Below are 15189 nucleotides of genomic sequence, written 5' to 3' on the forward strand. Positions count from 1 at the left end.
AGAAAGAGAGAGAGAGAGAGAGAGAGAGAGAGAGAGAGAGAGAGAGAGAGAGAGAGAGAGAGAGAGAGAGACAGGTGAGAGAAAGGGAAAAGTCTTCCATATCACCCAAGGGGGAGAAAACAAGAAATCACTCACATGTGGACGTGACAATTCCTCTATATGCCTGTTGTCTGAGTTTCTCCTTGTAGTGCATCTGGAACCATGTGTCCTCTCTCAAGTAGAAAGCTGACAAAGGCTTCACTCATGCCAACTCCTCTCACATAAGCGTGCCACTTCTAGTTATCATTCCCTACACCACTGAGAAGAGTTTTATACAAATGTTCCAGGCTTGGACACAGGGTTATATTCCTCCCCTGAGCTGAAACTTTTTTCTTCAGATATCGTTATAAAATTCAACTAGAACAAACTTGAAACTTGGAACTTGTTATAATTAACAATGATAAAGACTGATATAAATATAGAAATTAGTATTTTAATTAAAGCCATGCTGATAGAGATAAAAATCATTAGACCACGCTCAGTAAGAATTTAAAACTGCCGCCCCCACCATTATTGTTACCTCTCCTCTCTTCCCCTGCCTGCTAGCCAAAGAGTATTTACTTTTGGATTTCCTCTCATTTAAACTGTCCTCTGCTTGGTGATGCAGGCATTCCCACGCCCAAAGAACCGGAACCGGAAACCCGTTGGACCACGGGAAATGTAGTTTGATAGTTCCCATGTGTTCATAGAAAATTACATATATATACTTTTAAATGGCATTTCCCAAATTTCAATTAACAAACTACACAGCATAAACACAAACATCACCTCTTTCAAACATGGTAATTTTCTTGGCATACCAAGTAACCAATCAATGGTACCACTGAGACCAAAACAACACAAATAAGCATTTACATTCCATGTGACACTCTGTAGCACATCCCTTGATAATACTGTAGTGAAAACATTCTTAAGCAAAATGCCTTGCACTTAGTAGGCACTTTAAAAACTGTTTTTTGGATCTGATTCTAAGGAAATCTAATGCACTTATGCCAACCCTGACTAGTTGCTAATTCAGAGAAGTGCAGGTTCAAAAAAAGAAAAAAAAGAGAGAAAGAAAAAAACAATCCTGGTACAAAGAAGCCTAGCAAATGTGTAAAACGGTGACATAATATCTTGGGTGTTAAGAAAAGCAAATATCACAGCCCTTATTTTGTAGATGGGAAAACTGAGAACCAAGAACATTCCATGTCAATGGAATCAATGTGTCAGCAGCAGAATGAAGAATAGGAACTATCACCCATTGCAATATTATCTCACTCTTCTCAGATCCCTTCTGACTAGCTGAATGACACTTCTATCCACCCATGTCTTATCTCTATTCAGATTCAATTGCCCTGCTTTTTCGGTTAACAGTTCTATATCCTCCTGAATTACACAACGTTCCTCCCTGAGTTGATTCAAAATATTATTTTAAGATAACTGTGCAATACACTATGGATGCTTAAGAAAATGATGGTGATTAACATTTGTATAATACTAAGCACACTTTGCTAAGCATAAGCACTTAACGAAAATTTGAGAGTCATAATAATTCTGGGAGATAAGTGCCATTATCATCCCCATTTTATAGAGGAGGAAACCTAGAGAAAACCCCCCAACAGGGTAAATGACATGTCTAGGATCACGCGTTTCAGTATCTAAGGCCATATTTGAACTCAAGCTCTGACTCCAGGACAAATGTTTTGGGCTCTATGGGGCCACTTAGCTAAAACAATGTTTATCCTATGTAGACAAATAAATGGTTTTCAGAATTTTCACATTAATTATGTTCATGTGCCAATGCCAGTAAGCACTTAGAGCCTTAGAGAGATGTCTGTGTCTCAGAAAAGTGAAATGACTTGCCTCTGATGACAAGCAGAATGTGACTCCCAACCTCCTAAGCCTGGAATTCCAGCCTTCTAGCAGTGTTATCACAGGAACTATTCAACTAATTACATAAGAATTACACTTTGTTATCGTGTATTCATTTAAGCAGTTCCCTCAGGATTAGTTTGTGTTACTTGAGGTACATGACAATAATAAAATTGTATGACATTGAAATATTAGTTAATTCAGCCTTTTCAATAATTCAGACTGGCCTCAGCATCAAATATGCCAAATGAAGTTTAACTGTATTAAATTTCTAACACCCTAATCACTTTGGTCAATCAGTCAATGAACATTTATTAAGTGAAATCAAGTTGTATCCTAATTTAAGATCTCTGGAGAGGCAAAGAAGCAAGAGGAGACAGTCCCTCTTCGGTAGATAATTACAATTTAACTAATATACACTGCTTTGTATTTCTCACCAGCTTTCTAGCAGGTGTTGGCTTTTGCCCATTCTAGGTCCAGAGAAGACTACATTCATACAATTCAATATACTAACTGGGCTATTTGTTTCTTTTGTCAAGCAATCTCACTTTAATCCACTCTAGGCTTAGTGCCAATACACTGGAGAATCTGAGGAGCCATCTTAAATAGGATAAACATTCTCCTTGCAAATTCATTTTAAATGTCAACCTCTACTAAATTTCAGTTAAATCTGAGTTCTTCTTACATAAATGTCAAATGGACTGTGTTACTGGGTGCAGAGCTGGACCCAAGGGGTCTGGGGTAACTTCCCTTGACTCCCTAATTATCTGGTTGCTGGTATGAATACTACAGCTAAAGGCAACTGACAAGGATAGAAGTTTGGGGGCCTAAGCAACAGTGGAAGGGCTCTATATCTCAGCAAAATCTGATGTTATCTCATTTACCTTAGGAGAGAGAGAAAACAATAATCATAAAATATCTACTGAGGTTCTTCAGATTGCACAGGTGAGGCTGACCCAAGGCTGTAATTTAACTGTATCCAATAATCACAGGACCCAAAGGATATTTTCCCCTATCAATACATGTAATCTGACATATCTTTCTGTGATCTATGAATATCAAATGACTTGTCCAAAGGCAGATGTTTTGCTCATTGACTGAATTATGGCTATCTTGTTCCTTATATCTTTAACACAGTTTGATAATCACTATGGTATTGTTACGGATTATTTGAGTTCACAAGGGTCAGAGGTCTTTGGGACAGTAGACTTTAGGGGTGTCTGGGATGTTCAGGGAGGATTAGCAACTCTGGTGTGAGAGCTGGCTCAGCCCTTTTCAGGGCTGGAAAATTCATTTATGGTTCCAAAAAGATATAGCATATAAGATATATCTATCTCTAGCTCTATCTCTATATCTCTATATCTCTGTATCTATCTATCTATCCATCCATATATCCATCCATCTATCTATATGTTTGTCTATTGATCCATCCATCTATCTATCTATCTATCTATCTCTACATGGCTATAAGCAGCCACACCAAAGTAAAAACCATACTGGCAGATAGACTAAATCAAGTTGAGGCTAACCAATAGGTCTCAAAACCATCAGTGAGTTAGGAGATTGTTTTCCCTAAGCATGTAAAGACTTACCCCAGCAGAATGGGTAAATGAGATTTATTTGTTCCAGAGTGCATTAAGGCAGCTATAGTAGGCACTATGGAACACTCCCACCTCCTTAGGAATCTGACAATATAAGATAAATTGTACATATATTATCATACAATGCGTATTTCCATGTTTGATATGTTGTGAAAGAAGATATACATTGCCTACACTAAAAAAGTAAAGAATGGAGTTTTGATTTGCAATTGGACTCTCTTCCTTCTATGGTGGTGGATATCCCTTTTTTGACATGAGTCTCTTAGAATTATCCTGCATCTGGGGACAGCGGGGTAGCTCAATGGATTGAGAGTCAGACCTAGAGATGGTCCTAGGTTCAAATCTGGCCTCAGACACTTTCCAGCTGTGTGACCCTGGACAAGTCACTTGACCCCCATTGCCCACCACTCTTCCACCGAGGAGCCAATACACAGAAGTTAAGGGTTTAAAAATAAAATAAAAAACTAGTAATCCAACCCCCTTATTTAAAAAAAAATTATCCTGGGTCCTTGCATTGTTGATAATAATTAAGTCATTCACAGTTGATCCTCATACATCAAGTTATCTTTTGACTTTGGAAGACATTGTCAAGTTCTCCATTGGATTTCTAAATTTCTCTTCCTGCCACAGAAAATTTTGCAGAATGGATGAGGTTTTTAATTTGTTCATAGATTAACAATGGCAAAAAATAGAAAATTTCACATTCTTGTTAGTAATTTTCTGGTGAAGAATTTCTTTCTTTCTTTTTTTAGATAGGCATTAGCCTCACATAGCAGACATGTTCTTTTGCTAAGGCTGTATTGGAAGCCATTCCAATTTGATAATTTGTATAAAAAATACAATTGTCTTGAAAATATATCCAGATAATGATGCAATAAAATAATAATCAGAATAGAATCTAGGGTTTGTTGGATAACTACCACACACTTGATATGTTACCTCTTCAAGTTTGTACTATAACCACTGAATCAAAATTCTGTAATATCTTCTCATCTTACATGGCTCTTATCCACTTATTCATTTTAACTGAAAAGTTTATTGTCTAATTTTTTCAGAGTCATTTATAATTTTAAAAAACATTTCTTTTTAAATGATTTGTTTAACATTAATTTTTAATTGGGTTCAAAATTCTCTTCCTTTTCTCCGCTACCACTGAGAAGGCAAGCAATATGATATAGTTATATATGTGAAGTCATGCAAAATATATTTCCATAGTAAAAAAAAACAAACAAACAACAAAAAGCAAGAAAACTCAAGAAAGTGAAAAAAGTATATTTAATCTGTACTCAGAGGCCATCAAATCTCTTTTTGGAGGGAACATTATTTTTCAATGTGAGTCTTTTGGTATTGTCTGAAATCATTTCATTGGTCAGAGTAGCAAATCTTTCACAGTTGATCATGGTTTCAATATTTTATATTGTATATATACACTATAACTGTGTACAATGCTTTGGTTCTTCTCACTGCACTTAAGCTCGTATAAAACTTCTTAGGTTTATTCTAAAATCATTCTGTTAGTCATTCCTCATAGCACAATAATATTCCATCACAATCACAGTACCCCAAATTGTTCAGCCATTCCTCAGTTGATGGACATTTTCTCAATTTCCAATTCTTTACCAGCACAAAAAAGCTGCTATAAATGTTCTTGTACATGTAGGTCCTTTTCCCATTTTATCTTTTTGGTATACATTTTCCTCTCTGATATAAAAGATTTCCTCCATTCACTTCTTTTATGTTAGAAAATGTTCCCCATTCCTCCTCTCCCTTCTCCCAATGCATTCTTCTCTCTTACTTCCATTTTTTAAAAAGATCATCCCAGTGGTGGATCAATGGAATAGATTAAGTACAACATATATGACCTTAGTAAACCTAATGCTTAATCTAAAGATCTAAGTTTTAGGGACATGAATTCACCATTGTTGGAGCAGTGAGCTGGTCCAAACATTCTTTTTTTTTTTAAACGTTTATTAATATTCATTTTTAACCTGTTTACATGCTTCATACCCCTACTTTCCCCTTCACACACCCCCCCCCGCCCATGGCCAACGCACATTTCCACTGGTTGTAACATGTGTCCTCGTTCAGGGCCTATTTCCGTATTGTTGTTAGTTGCATTGGTGTGGTCGTTTCGAGTCTACATCCTCAATCATGTCCTCCTCAGCCCATGCATTTGAGCAATTGTTTATCTTCTATGTTTCCTCTCCTGCAGATCTTCCTCTGAATGTAGGTGGCGTCTTTACCATAAATCCCTCAGAGCTGTCTTGTGTCACTGCATTGCTGCTGGTACAGAGGTCCATTACATTCAATTTTACCACAGTATATCAGTCTCTGTGTACAATGTTCTTCTGGCTCTGCTCCTTTCACTCTGCATCAGTTCCTGGAGGTCTTTCCAGTTCACCTGGAACTCCTCTAGTTTATTATTCCTTTGAGCACAATAGTATTCCATCACCAGCATATACCACAATTTGTTCAGCCATTCCCCAATTGAAGGGCATACCCTCATTTTCCAGTGTTTTGCCACTACAAAAAGCGCAGCTATAAATATTTTCATACAAGTCTGTTTATCTATGATCTCTTTGGGGTACAAACCCAGCAATGGTATGGCTGGATCAAAGGGCAGGCATTCTTTTATAGCCCTTTGAGCATAGTTCCAAATTGCCAGCCAGAATGGTTGGATCATTTCACAACTCCATCAGCAATGCATTGGTCCAAACATTCTTAGAGAGAGCAATCTGGAAGTATAAAACAATTCATACCCTTATATCCAGCAATACCACTACTAAGTACGTATCTCAAAGTGATAAAAGGAAAAGAAAAAACACCTTTTTTGTAAACATTTACGAAAATTTTTAGAGTAGCTCTTTTTGTTGGGGCAAAGAATTTGATGAACTCTGAATTCAAATGAAAGAATAATTTTCTCTCAATTTTTTCATTTTTTTGTGATATGATTAATATGGAGCTATATTTTGCAAAATTTCACATGCATAATTGATGTTATATTGTCCAGGTGATGGAGGGGTAGTTGGAAGGGGAGAGTGTCTGGAGCTCCAAATGTAAAAAGAAAGGATTGTTAAAAATAAATACTCACACACCAACAACAACAAAATTATATTCGTAGAGATTTGCCTGGTTAACCCTGACAGGTTAATTGGCTAACCTAGCATTTTATTTACAGCAAATATCCTAGAAAGGATTTGAATTCAGGTCTTTGTGACACATTGAAGCATTCTTTTTTCATTTCTAAAATTGTAAATCTTTTTCAAAATAATTAAATACATACTAAAACCAATCTCCTGAGTGCCTACATGTTCTCCAAAGACAAAGGGGTTGGGGTGAATAGAAAAGATTATTTTTGATTTTTTCATCTTTACTATGTCACTGACTTGCTCTCTGCTTCAAGTCACCCACCTTGACTTTCTTCCTCATTTCTTATCCTTCATTTCAGCCTGTTCCATCACTAATGACAATCTTCTTGCTCATCTTTTTTTATTTCAAATTTCCATTTTGGTACCGCTCAGAACTTGTTAGTTTTAGGTCACAAATTTTTCTTAAGGCTAAATGAAGTATATTAAAGTTTATATGAATCCTGTTTCTCTGACCTAGATAAGCAATATCTGTTGCAAGGTGAGAACATGTTTAAAATTAATCTTTGAGGTCTTGAGTCACAGACTTCATTATCATGTTTTCTGAATTTTTCAATTGATGTCATATGCTAGGGCATATGCATTTTCTATATCCTCTGTCATTTGAACATTTTTGTTATGTTTTATTCCTTCATTTACAATTAGGGCACTTTTTGGCATCATAATGTAACCTGACTTTTGAATATACCTAATTTATCTAATTTTGAGCTTGCCATATTCCCCTATCATGTCTTTAAAATTGGAGAGATTTATCTGGTCTCTTGTTTTTCTAACATCTTTTCAACTGTGTTCTTTTTGGGGACTTTGTGATTAAAATTTCTGAAGTAAACACGTTTCATTGTAAAAGCTCTGTAGCCATATCATATCAATACACCTTGTTTTGAGTGCTCATTAGCCTAGAGTTTATCATTTCTTGGAAATGTCTTTTTCAATAGAGAAATAAAAACAAGGATCATGGTGATGGCAAGTCTTATGTTAAGGGAATTGGCTGGAAATTGTGGGCAAGCAAATGAGGGAGTCCAAGACTAGGTCTAAAAGCCTTGAGTATAGTCTCATGGATTATTTGATTAAACAATCCCAAATCAAATGAATAATTGAGAGAATATGTTGTCAAGATTATTGGTCTATTGCTAGACCCTAGCTGACTGAAGTAACTCCATGTTTGATTCCTTCTTTAAATATCAGGTAATTCCTATATATCCAATAACTAGCTTGGTCAGATATATTTAGGCAAGAAATGTAAAGCTAGCAAATTAACATCTTCATTAACTTTATCTAATTCTTGTATGCCAACAGCAAACTCTCCTATTGAATACCCTTGTGGTCAATAAGCAGGGGTTGGTGTGGGGGGTTGTAGTCCAAATCATCCATTCATTGATTCCCAACCAGTCGCCATGAATTTTCCAAGCAACAACAGTCAGATAGATTTAAGGACAGAGAACTAGAGATCTGGGGCCTATCTAGTACTGTTGCTGATACAGTTCTGAAAACAGTGCCTCTTTAGTTCAAGTTAAATTTCTGGGATAAAATGAGGCACTCCATGAGTTACTGAACAAAGGAAGTTTGCTCTGCCTAAACACAGCAAGGACAAAATGGCACTCAGCTTCAATGGATGGGAACCCTCTTAGCTCCATTTGGCAACCGTTTTGGTTGGTATGTGAACAGGGTATGGCCACTTGGGTGGTCTCCGGGACCTACCAAATCCTAGAGGCACCCAGGGCACCTTGAGCCTGGAAAATGCATCAGGAAATCTTGGGCCAATCAGATTGCAAGAGAGTCAGAAGCTGTATCAGGAAATCAGCACCATCCCAGGTATGCATCCCATAGGATGCCCAAGTCGAACCTTTTACACTTATGGTACTATGGGGGCTGGTAATAAACGCCTTGAGTCCTGATCCTAGGAGAATTTCTACTCTGTCTTGATACTATTATCTACTATTGCCGCACAATTAATTAAAAATTCAACTATTTCAGCCCAACTCTAGACATTACGACTAGTTAAGTTACCGAGAACTTCGCCGCGCCCCATTTTGTGGATCTGCTTTTACTTCAAACACTGATGTCAGTTCTATAAGCAGAGGCTTCAGGATGCCTCGGAAAAGAATAATGGATTTAGAATCAGACTACCTAGATTTGCAACTTCAACTGACAGAGACAGATCGAATCTTCGCCCAGATCAGGGGAGAAGAGGAGAGAGAGAGGCTGAGTTTTCAGAACTTATTTACAATATGTGAAAACCCTAAGCGCACAAGGCGAATAGCATTCTGGGTAATACAGAAAGGAATTTTGGGGAACGTAGTTCAAGGAACAAAATCTCCACCTATACAATGCACTACCAGAAATGAGACTGCTGTGACTTTCTTTCAAGAAGAGAGCCTCCCTATGGACTGATCCCTTGCAATAAACCACACAAAAGATAAAAAATGATTCTACTTGCATTCGTTTTCTATTTTTTGTTATTGTCGTTTCCTCCGACCTTCCCATTCTGACTTCTAGGAGAGGAGCCAGAAAGCTTCATATGATCCAGAACCAGATGGGGACATAGGACCATGGCTGATTTGAGGATGAGGAGCCTTGAGGAGAGACTCGAATATAGATGACAACCTGGAGGATAGTTGGGAGCAGGAAAGGTCCAAGAGTTGATGATGCTAACAACTTTTGTAAATCCTGTTTAACAAGTTTCCCTTACCATCTTTTCCACTTTCCATTTTTAATCCAGGAGTTTGAAATGGGGAGTGTGCACCCTTCCCATTAATTTCTTTGTAAGAGATACTGGCGTGTGTGGAAGAAATCCCTTTTCTTAAACGTTTGATTTACTGATTGTTTATATGGGTATAGGATGTGGGGTTTTTGGTTTTTTAAAAGGTATGGCAGAGATTGAATTCAGACCAACATTTCACATCTTATACAAAGATAAGGTCAAAACATATGAGATTTAGACATAAAAGGGGCTACTATTAGCAAATTGGGAGAACATTAATTAGTTTACTTCTCAAATCTATGGATAAGGAATGAATGTATAATGTATCTCAACAAGAGATAGAGAACATTATAGAATGTAAAATGGATAATTTTGATTATATTAAATTTAAAAGGTTTTGCACAAATAATACCAATGTAATCAGAATAAGAAGGTAAACAAATAACGGAAAAATTTATAATTATCTCTGATAAAAGCCTCATTTTTAAAATATATAGAGAACCGAGTCAAATTTATAAGAACACAAGTCATTCCCGAATTGATATATGGTCAAAGTTTATGAGCAGACTGTTTTTGGATGACAAAATCAAGGGTATATATGGTCACATGAAAAAATGCTCTAAATGTGTAATGTGTAATTAATTAGAGAAATGCAAATTAAAACAACTTGATGTCCAACCTCACATAATTCAGATTGGCTAATATCACAGAAAAGGAAAATGATAAATGTTAGAGGGTGTGTGAGAAAATTGGAGCACTAATTCACTGTTGATGGAGTTGTGAATTGATCTAACCACTCTGGAGAGTGATTTGGAACTATGTCCAATGGGCTTTAAAATGGCACATACTCTTTGATTCAGCTATACAACTACTAGGACTACATGCCAAAGAGATTTTTTTAAAAGGGAAAAGGACCTATTTGCATAAACATTTTCATAGCAGCTCTTTTTATAGTGGCAAAGAATTGGAAACTGAGGAGATGTCCATCTAGTTAGAATGGCTAAGTTGTGGTATATGATTGGAATGTTAGTGCCCTATATATTGTCATATATATGCATATATATAAACAATATAAACATATATATATAATAAATGATGAGAAGGATGACTTCAGAAAAACCTAGAAAGACTTACATGAACTGGTGCAGAGTGATATGAGAAGAACCAGAAATACATAGTATACAGCAAAAGTAAGATTATATGATGAACAATTGTGAATGACTGCTATTCTTTACAGTTCAATGATCCAAGACAATCTCCTAGGACTCATGATATAAAATGATATTTACCTTCAGAGAAAGAAATGCTGGAGTCTGAATGCATATTAAAATATATTCCCTCTCCTCTGTCTCTGTCTCTGTCTCTCTCTGTTTTCTCCCTTCTTCCCCTTTCTCTCTTAGATAGATAGAGATTATATTTCACTTTATTTTTTGTCTATTCAAGTTCTTTTCCACAAAATGGCTAATATGGAAAATTTTTTACATTATTGCACATATAGAAATCTCTATCAGATTGCTTGCTATCTTGGGGAGGGGAGAAATTGGCTCAAACTTTAAAAAAAAATAAAGACTGAGAATGTTTTTTTTTTCTATGTAATTGAGAAAAATATAGTAAGCTTTTTTTTCAAAAGGAACCAGAAGATATGGATAATGGCAAGTACCAAATATTATCACAAAATAAAAATATCAATGTCTAAGTTTTCATTTTTAGAGTTTTTACTTTACTATTCTAAACTTGACAAACAAAAATCAACATTTTTATCCATGAAGACCAGAAAAAGAATTATATGAAAAAATCATTGGTAGCTCTGTTGTTTAACTTTTAAGTCCATAACAACCTGCCTCCAATCCATCATTCAACTTCATTGTACATCAACTGACCCAACCATGATCTGTGATGAAGCCAAAATGACTTTTTTTTCTGTCCCTTACATGTAACACCTCCATCTCTCATTCTTATGCCATTGGATTTATTATCTTCATGTTTATGCTGTATATACAAATATATGTACTTCTTGTCTCCCTTATTAGAATATAAACATCTTGACAACAGGGATGGTGTCATTACTTATATTTATATCCTCAATGTCTGCATAGTATATATAGCGTCTAATACCCATTCTGGTTGATTCACTGATTTTTACAGAAAAATCTCAGCTGTGTAATAATATGAGAAGCCAGACTATAGAGGGCTTAGAAAAGTGTCAAAGGAGACAAATGTAAGGGAATAAGGTACACAGCCCTTTGCGAAAATCAGGGGATTGAATTTTTGTTGTTGTTGTCGTTGTTTGTTTGTTTTTTTTTCTAGGTTTTTGGAATGTAGTTTGTTCATCTGGTGAATTGAGTGGTTTAAAGAAAGGTAAGGTGGTCTCTTGAACCATTTGTGAAACGAAAAGATGGTCTTTTTTATTTATTTAGATTTCAATTCTCTAGTAATAATTTCTGTTCTATTTCTTCTCCTTTCTACCCTCAGGCTCAAGATCATTCTACTTGGTTGGGGCAATTCAAGCATAAACCAATTTATATATTTTACCCTTGTCATTTATTTTCATTGCATTTTCCAGCCATCATTTATTATCATTGTCCTAAATATCTACTTAGCAATTCCTTTTTGATCTTCTTATATTCCTTAACTTAGTAGTTATCAGGCTCCTTTTGTTATTCTTAATATGCATTTCTATCTAGAGATACTGCTGAGCTTTAATATAACTGACAATTCTTATAGAATCACACAATTTTTTGATATTCATTATTACTTGCTTTTCCCTTTCATTTTTTTCTTTTTTCTTGTTCAAGATATTTAGATTGAACTCATGCAGATATTATACAGATAATGACACAATTTCAACAAACTCCTCAAATGATGATATTTATATTACTTTTATAAAATATATTAATTTATATAGTTAAGATGATTTGCTTTTATTATGTCAATAACAATTTTAATACTGATTTTCTGACACTTTGCAATCCATATTCTCTCTCTCCCACTCCTCCCACTTTTTCAAGAAAGTAGATAATATGATCTAGGTTGTTCGAACGTTACTATTCAATACATATTTCCATGACTGTCATGTTATGAAATAAAATACATATTGTTTACACTACAGAAAAATTGATGGAGGAAATAAAGGGAAGAATGATCTGCATTAATCTGCATTCAGACTCTTGTTTGTTCCTTCTATGGAGGGAGATATCCTTTTTTCATCAAGAGTTGAAAATGTTCATCCATTCCAGTCTATGTTTTCAGTTCCTCAAAATGGTGTGATCAAAGGACTGTAAGCTTCAAAATGAATGTCCAAAATGCTCCAAGTATCATATTTAATAAGATTTATTAAATTTATCTTGAAGCAAAAGGGAAACTAAAAGGGTAGAGTCAAGAAGGAGCTCACCCAAACCACACACGGGGAAGAGAGAGGGAGAGGGAGAAGTAACAGAAACTATATATAAATAATGTAACAATGCAAAAGTGAGAATGAAGGGAAAGGGAATTTTGGGACAAGGAAAGAATTCTGGGAGATGGAATCTAAAGATACAAAATTTCTAATTAATAGGACAGTTTCAATCATTGCTCTCTTGGCTTATTTTTTTAACCTTAGAACTGTGAGTGTCCCCTCTCCTGTTGGTGCTCTTCCTCACCTAGGGATGGTGATCCAGAGTTGTCTGTGGACAATGCAACAGAGTCCTGCTCCCAATGTCATCAAATGATCTCCTGCAATTTCCTTTTGAGCAGTTGTCTGATTCCTTTACTTTCTGTGCACTTAAAATGCTGAGAGCCTCTGCTACTGATTTAGCACCCCAAGTCATACTGATGGATTACTGTGCTTGACTGGATTCTATTCTTATCCCAGTGAGAGAGCAGACCTTTCCCAACAACTTTCTACAGTCTGAGGTTGGAAAATGGTTTTGTTCCATCCTTTTGTTGGTTCTGCTACTCTAAAATTCATTTTGACATATTATTTTAAAGATTTTTGGGGGAGAATTTGGAAAAGCTCAGACGAATTCCTATCTTTATTCCATCATTTTTATTTCATTCTCTTTTCCTTTGTCTCATGTGTCATTGAAAAAATAAGTGATTTGCTGAGAGTTCCCTCTCATCTTCTCTTTTTATATTACTTTTTATATTACCTCTTCTACAATTTCATTCTTTGCTCCTGTCACACATGAAGAGATGGTCTTTCTTTTTGCCCTGACTAATCCCTCCACATGCACAAGTGATTTTATATACATATACACACTCCCACCCTAATATAGTCTGTATAAACTTATGTATATTTATAGCTATTAGACACATTTTACATAAATATAAATTTTATGAACACAATCATGATTAAGTGTAAGAATAAATCAGTTAGGTAGCTATAAGATGTTACATTACACATATATGTATACATGTATTCATTATCTATTTGTTTGTCTATATACAGTATTTGTCAATATATATATTTGTCTATATACAGAATAAATACAATACAGTATTAGCAATTACAGCAAATCAACAAAAGCTTATTATAGAAAGTGATGCTTGAATTATTTTTTTCAACCCATACCTTCCATCTTAAAATCAGTACTAAGTATTGGTTCCAAGGTAGAAGATTACTAAGGGCTAGACAATAGGGGTCAAGTGACTTGCCCAGGGTCACACAGCTAGGAATTATCTTAGATAAGTCATTTCTAGGTCTAGGTATCTATCCACTGAGCCACCTACCTGCCCACACTGACGTGCCTTTTGAAGAAAAGATTTTATGAGTTATAAGCAAGGCTAGAGTCCTCTTGAAGTAAACACCTTAGCCAGAACAAAGGCAGAGGGATGAAAGATGAAACACTAAATTTGAAGAACCAAGAAGCCAATTTGGCTCTCCTATATAGTATGTAAAGGGCACTCATTGAAATTAAGCTGTAAAAATAAGATGGGATCTTATGCAACTGAACCAGTACAGATTTGGGATAGTAGAGCCAGTCTTGCATTTCTACTGCTATTCTTTTTATTTTATTTTTCTGGACTTTTGGTGGCTAACAGCTCAGTCTTCATTGACCAGTTGGCATACCTGCTCTAAAAGTAAGGAGCATCTTAGGCTGCAGTGACACAAATATTACATACCATGCGCGTGAGGTGGAGGTCCTCATCGACTCTGTCCTGGCCAGATGATAAATATTGCTTTTTTTTGGGAAATATTTTGTAGAAAGAACATTGACAGTCTGCAGAATGTCCAGATGAGGACAGTGACAGCCTGGTAATCAGGCTATGGGAAAAACCGGATATTTCAAGTAGGAATTATAAAACTTAGTAATGGATGAAGTCAGGCAAGCGGACTAGCTCTAATGAAGCATTTGAATGGATGACACGTGGAGGAAGGATGAGAAGGGTGCTGCTTTATTCTTTTGGGGGCATATAAATAGCAACATAATTAGATCAAAATATATTTCTGGATCTCTGCTAATTCTGCTTCTAGGTAGACAAATAGCCCAAGTTCAGTATGACTGGAATTCATGGTTAGGATGACCCTAAAGATAATCATACCACTATTGTGAAACTATAATTGTGACCAATTCTTACAAATACCATGCTTACAGAAGTCCTCAGAGTTTTAGTATTAATTAAGATATCTCTTAATTCTTTATATCTATCATCATTTCTCAGAGTTCAGTAAATTTTCTATTATGTTTATGTGTCCTAATGTATATAACTATTTCCCAATCCATCAGTATTTATTTTTTCCAGGTTTTTGCTACCACAGAAGTGTTGCTATGAATACAGTTGTCTATATATGCAAAGTTAGATGTAGATATCTACATATATATTTATATATATGTATATATACAAATATATAAAAACCTATGTAAGTTTT

The sequence above is a fragment of the Gracilinanus agilis genome, chromosome 5 (genome assembly GCF_016433145.1).
Source record: "Gracilinanus agilis isolate LMUSP501 chromosome 5, AgileGrace, whole genome shotgun sequence".
In the NCBI taxonomy this organism is placed as follows: Eukaryota; Metazoa; Chordata; class Mammalia; order Didelphimorphia; family Didelphidae; genus Gracilinanus; species Gracilinanus agilis.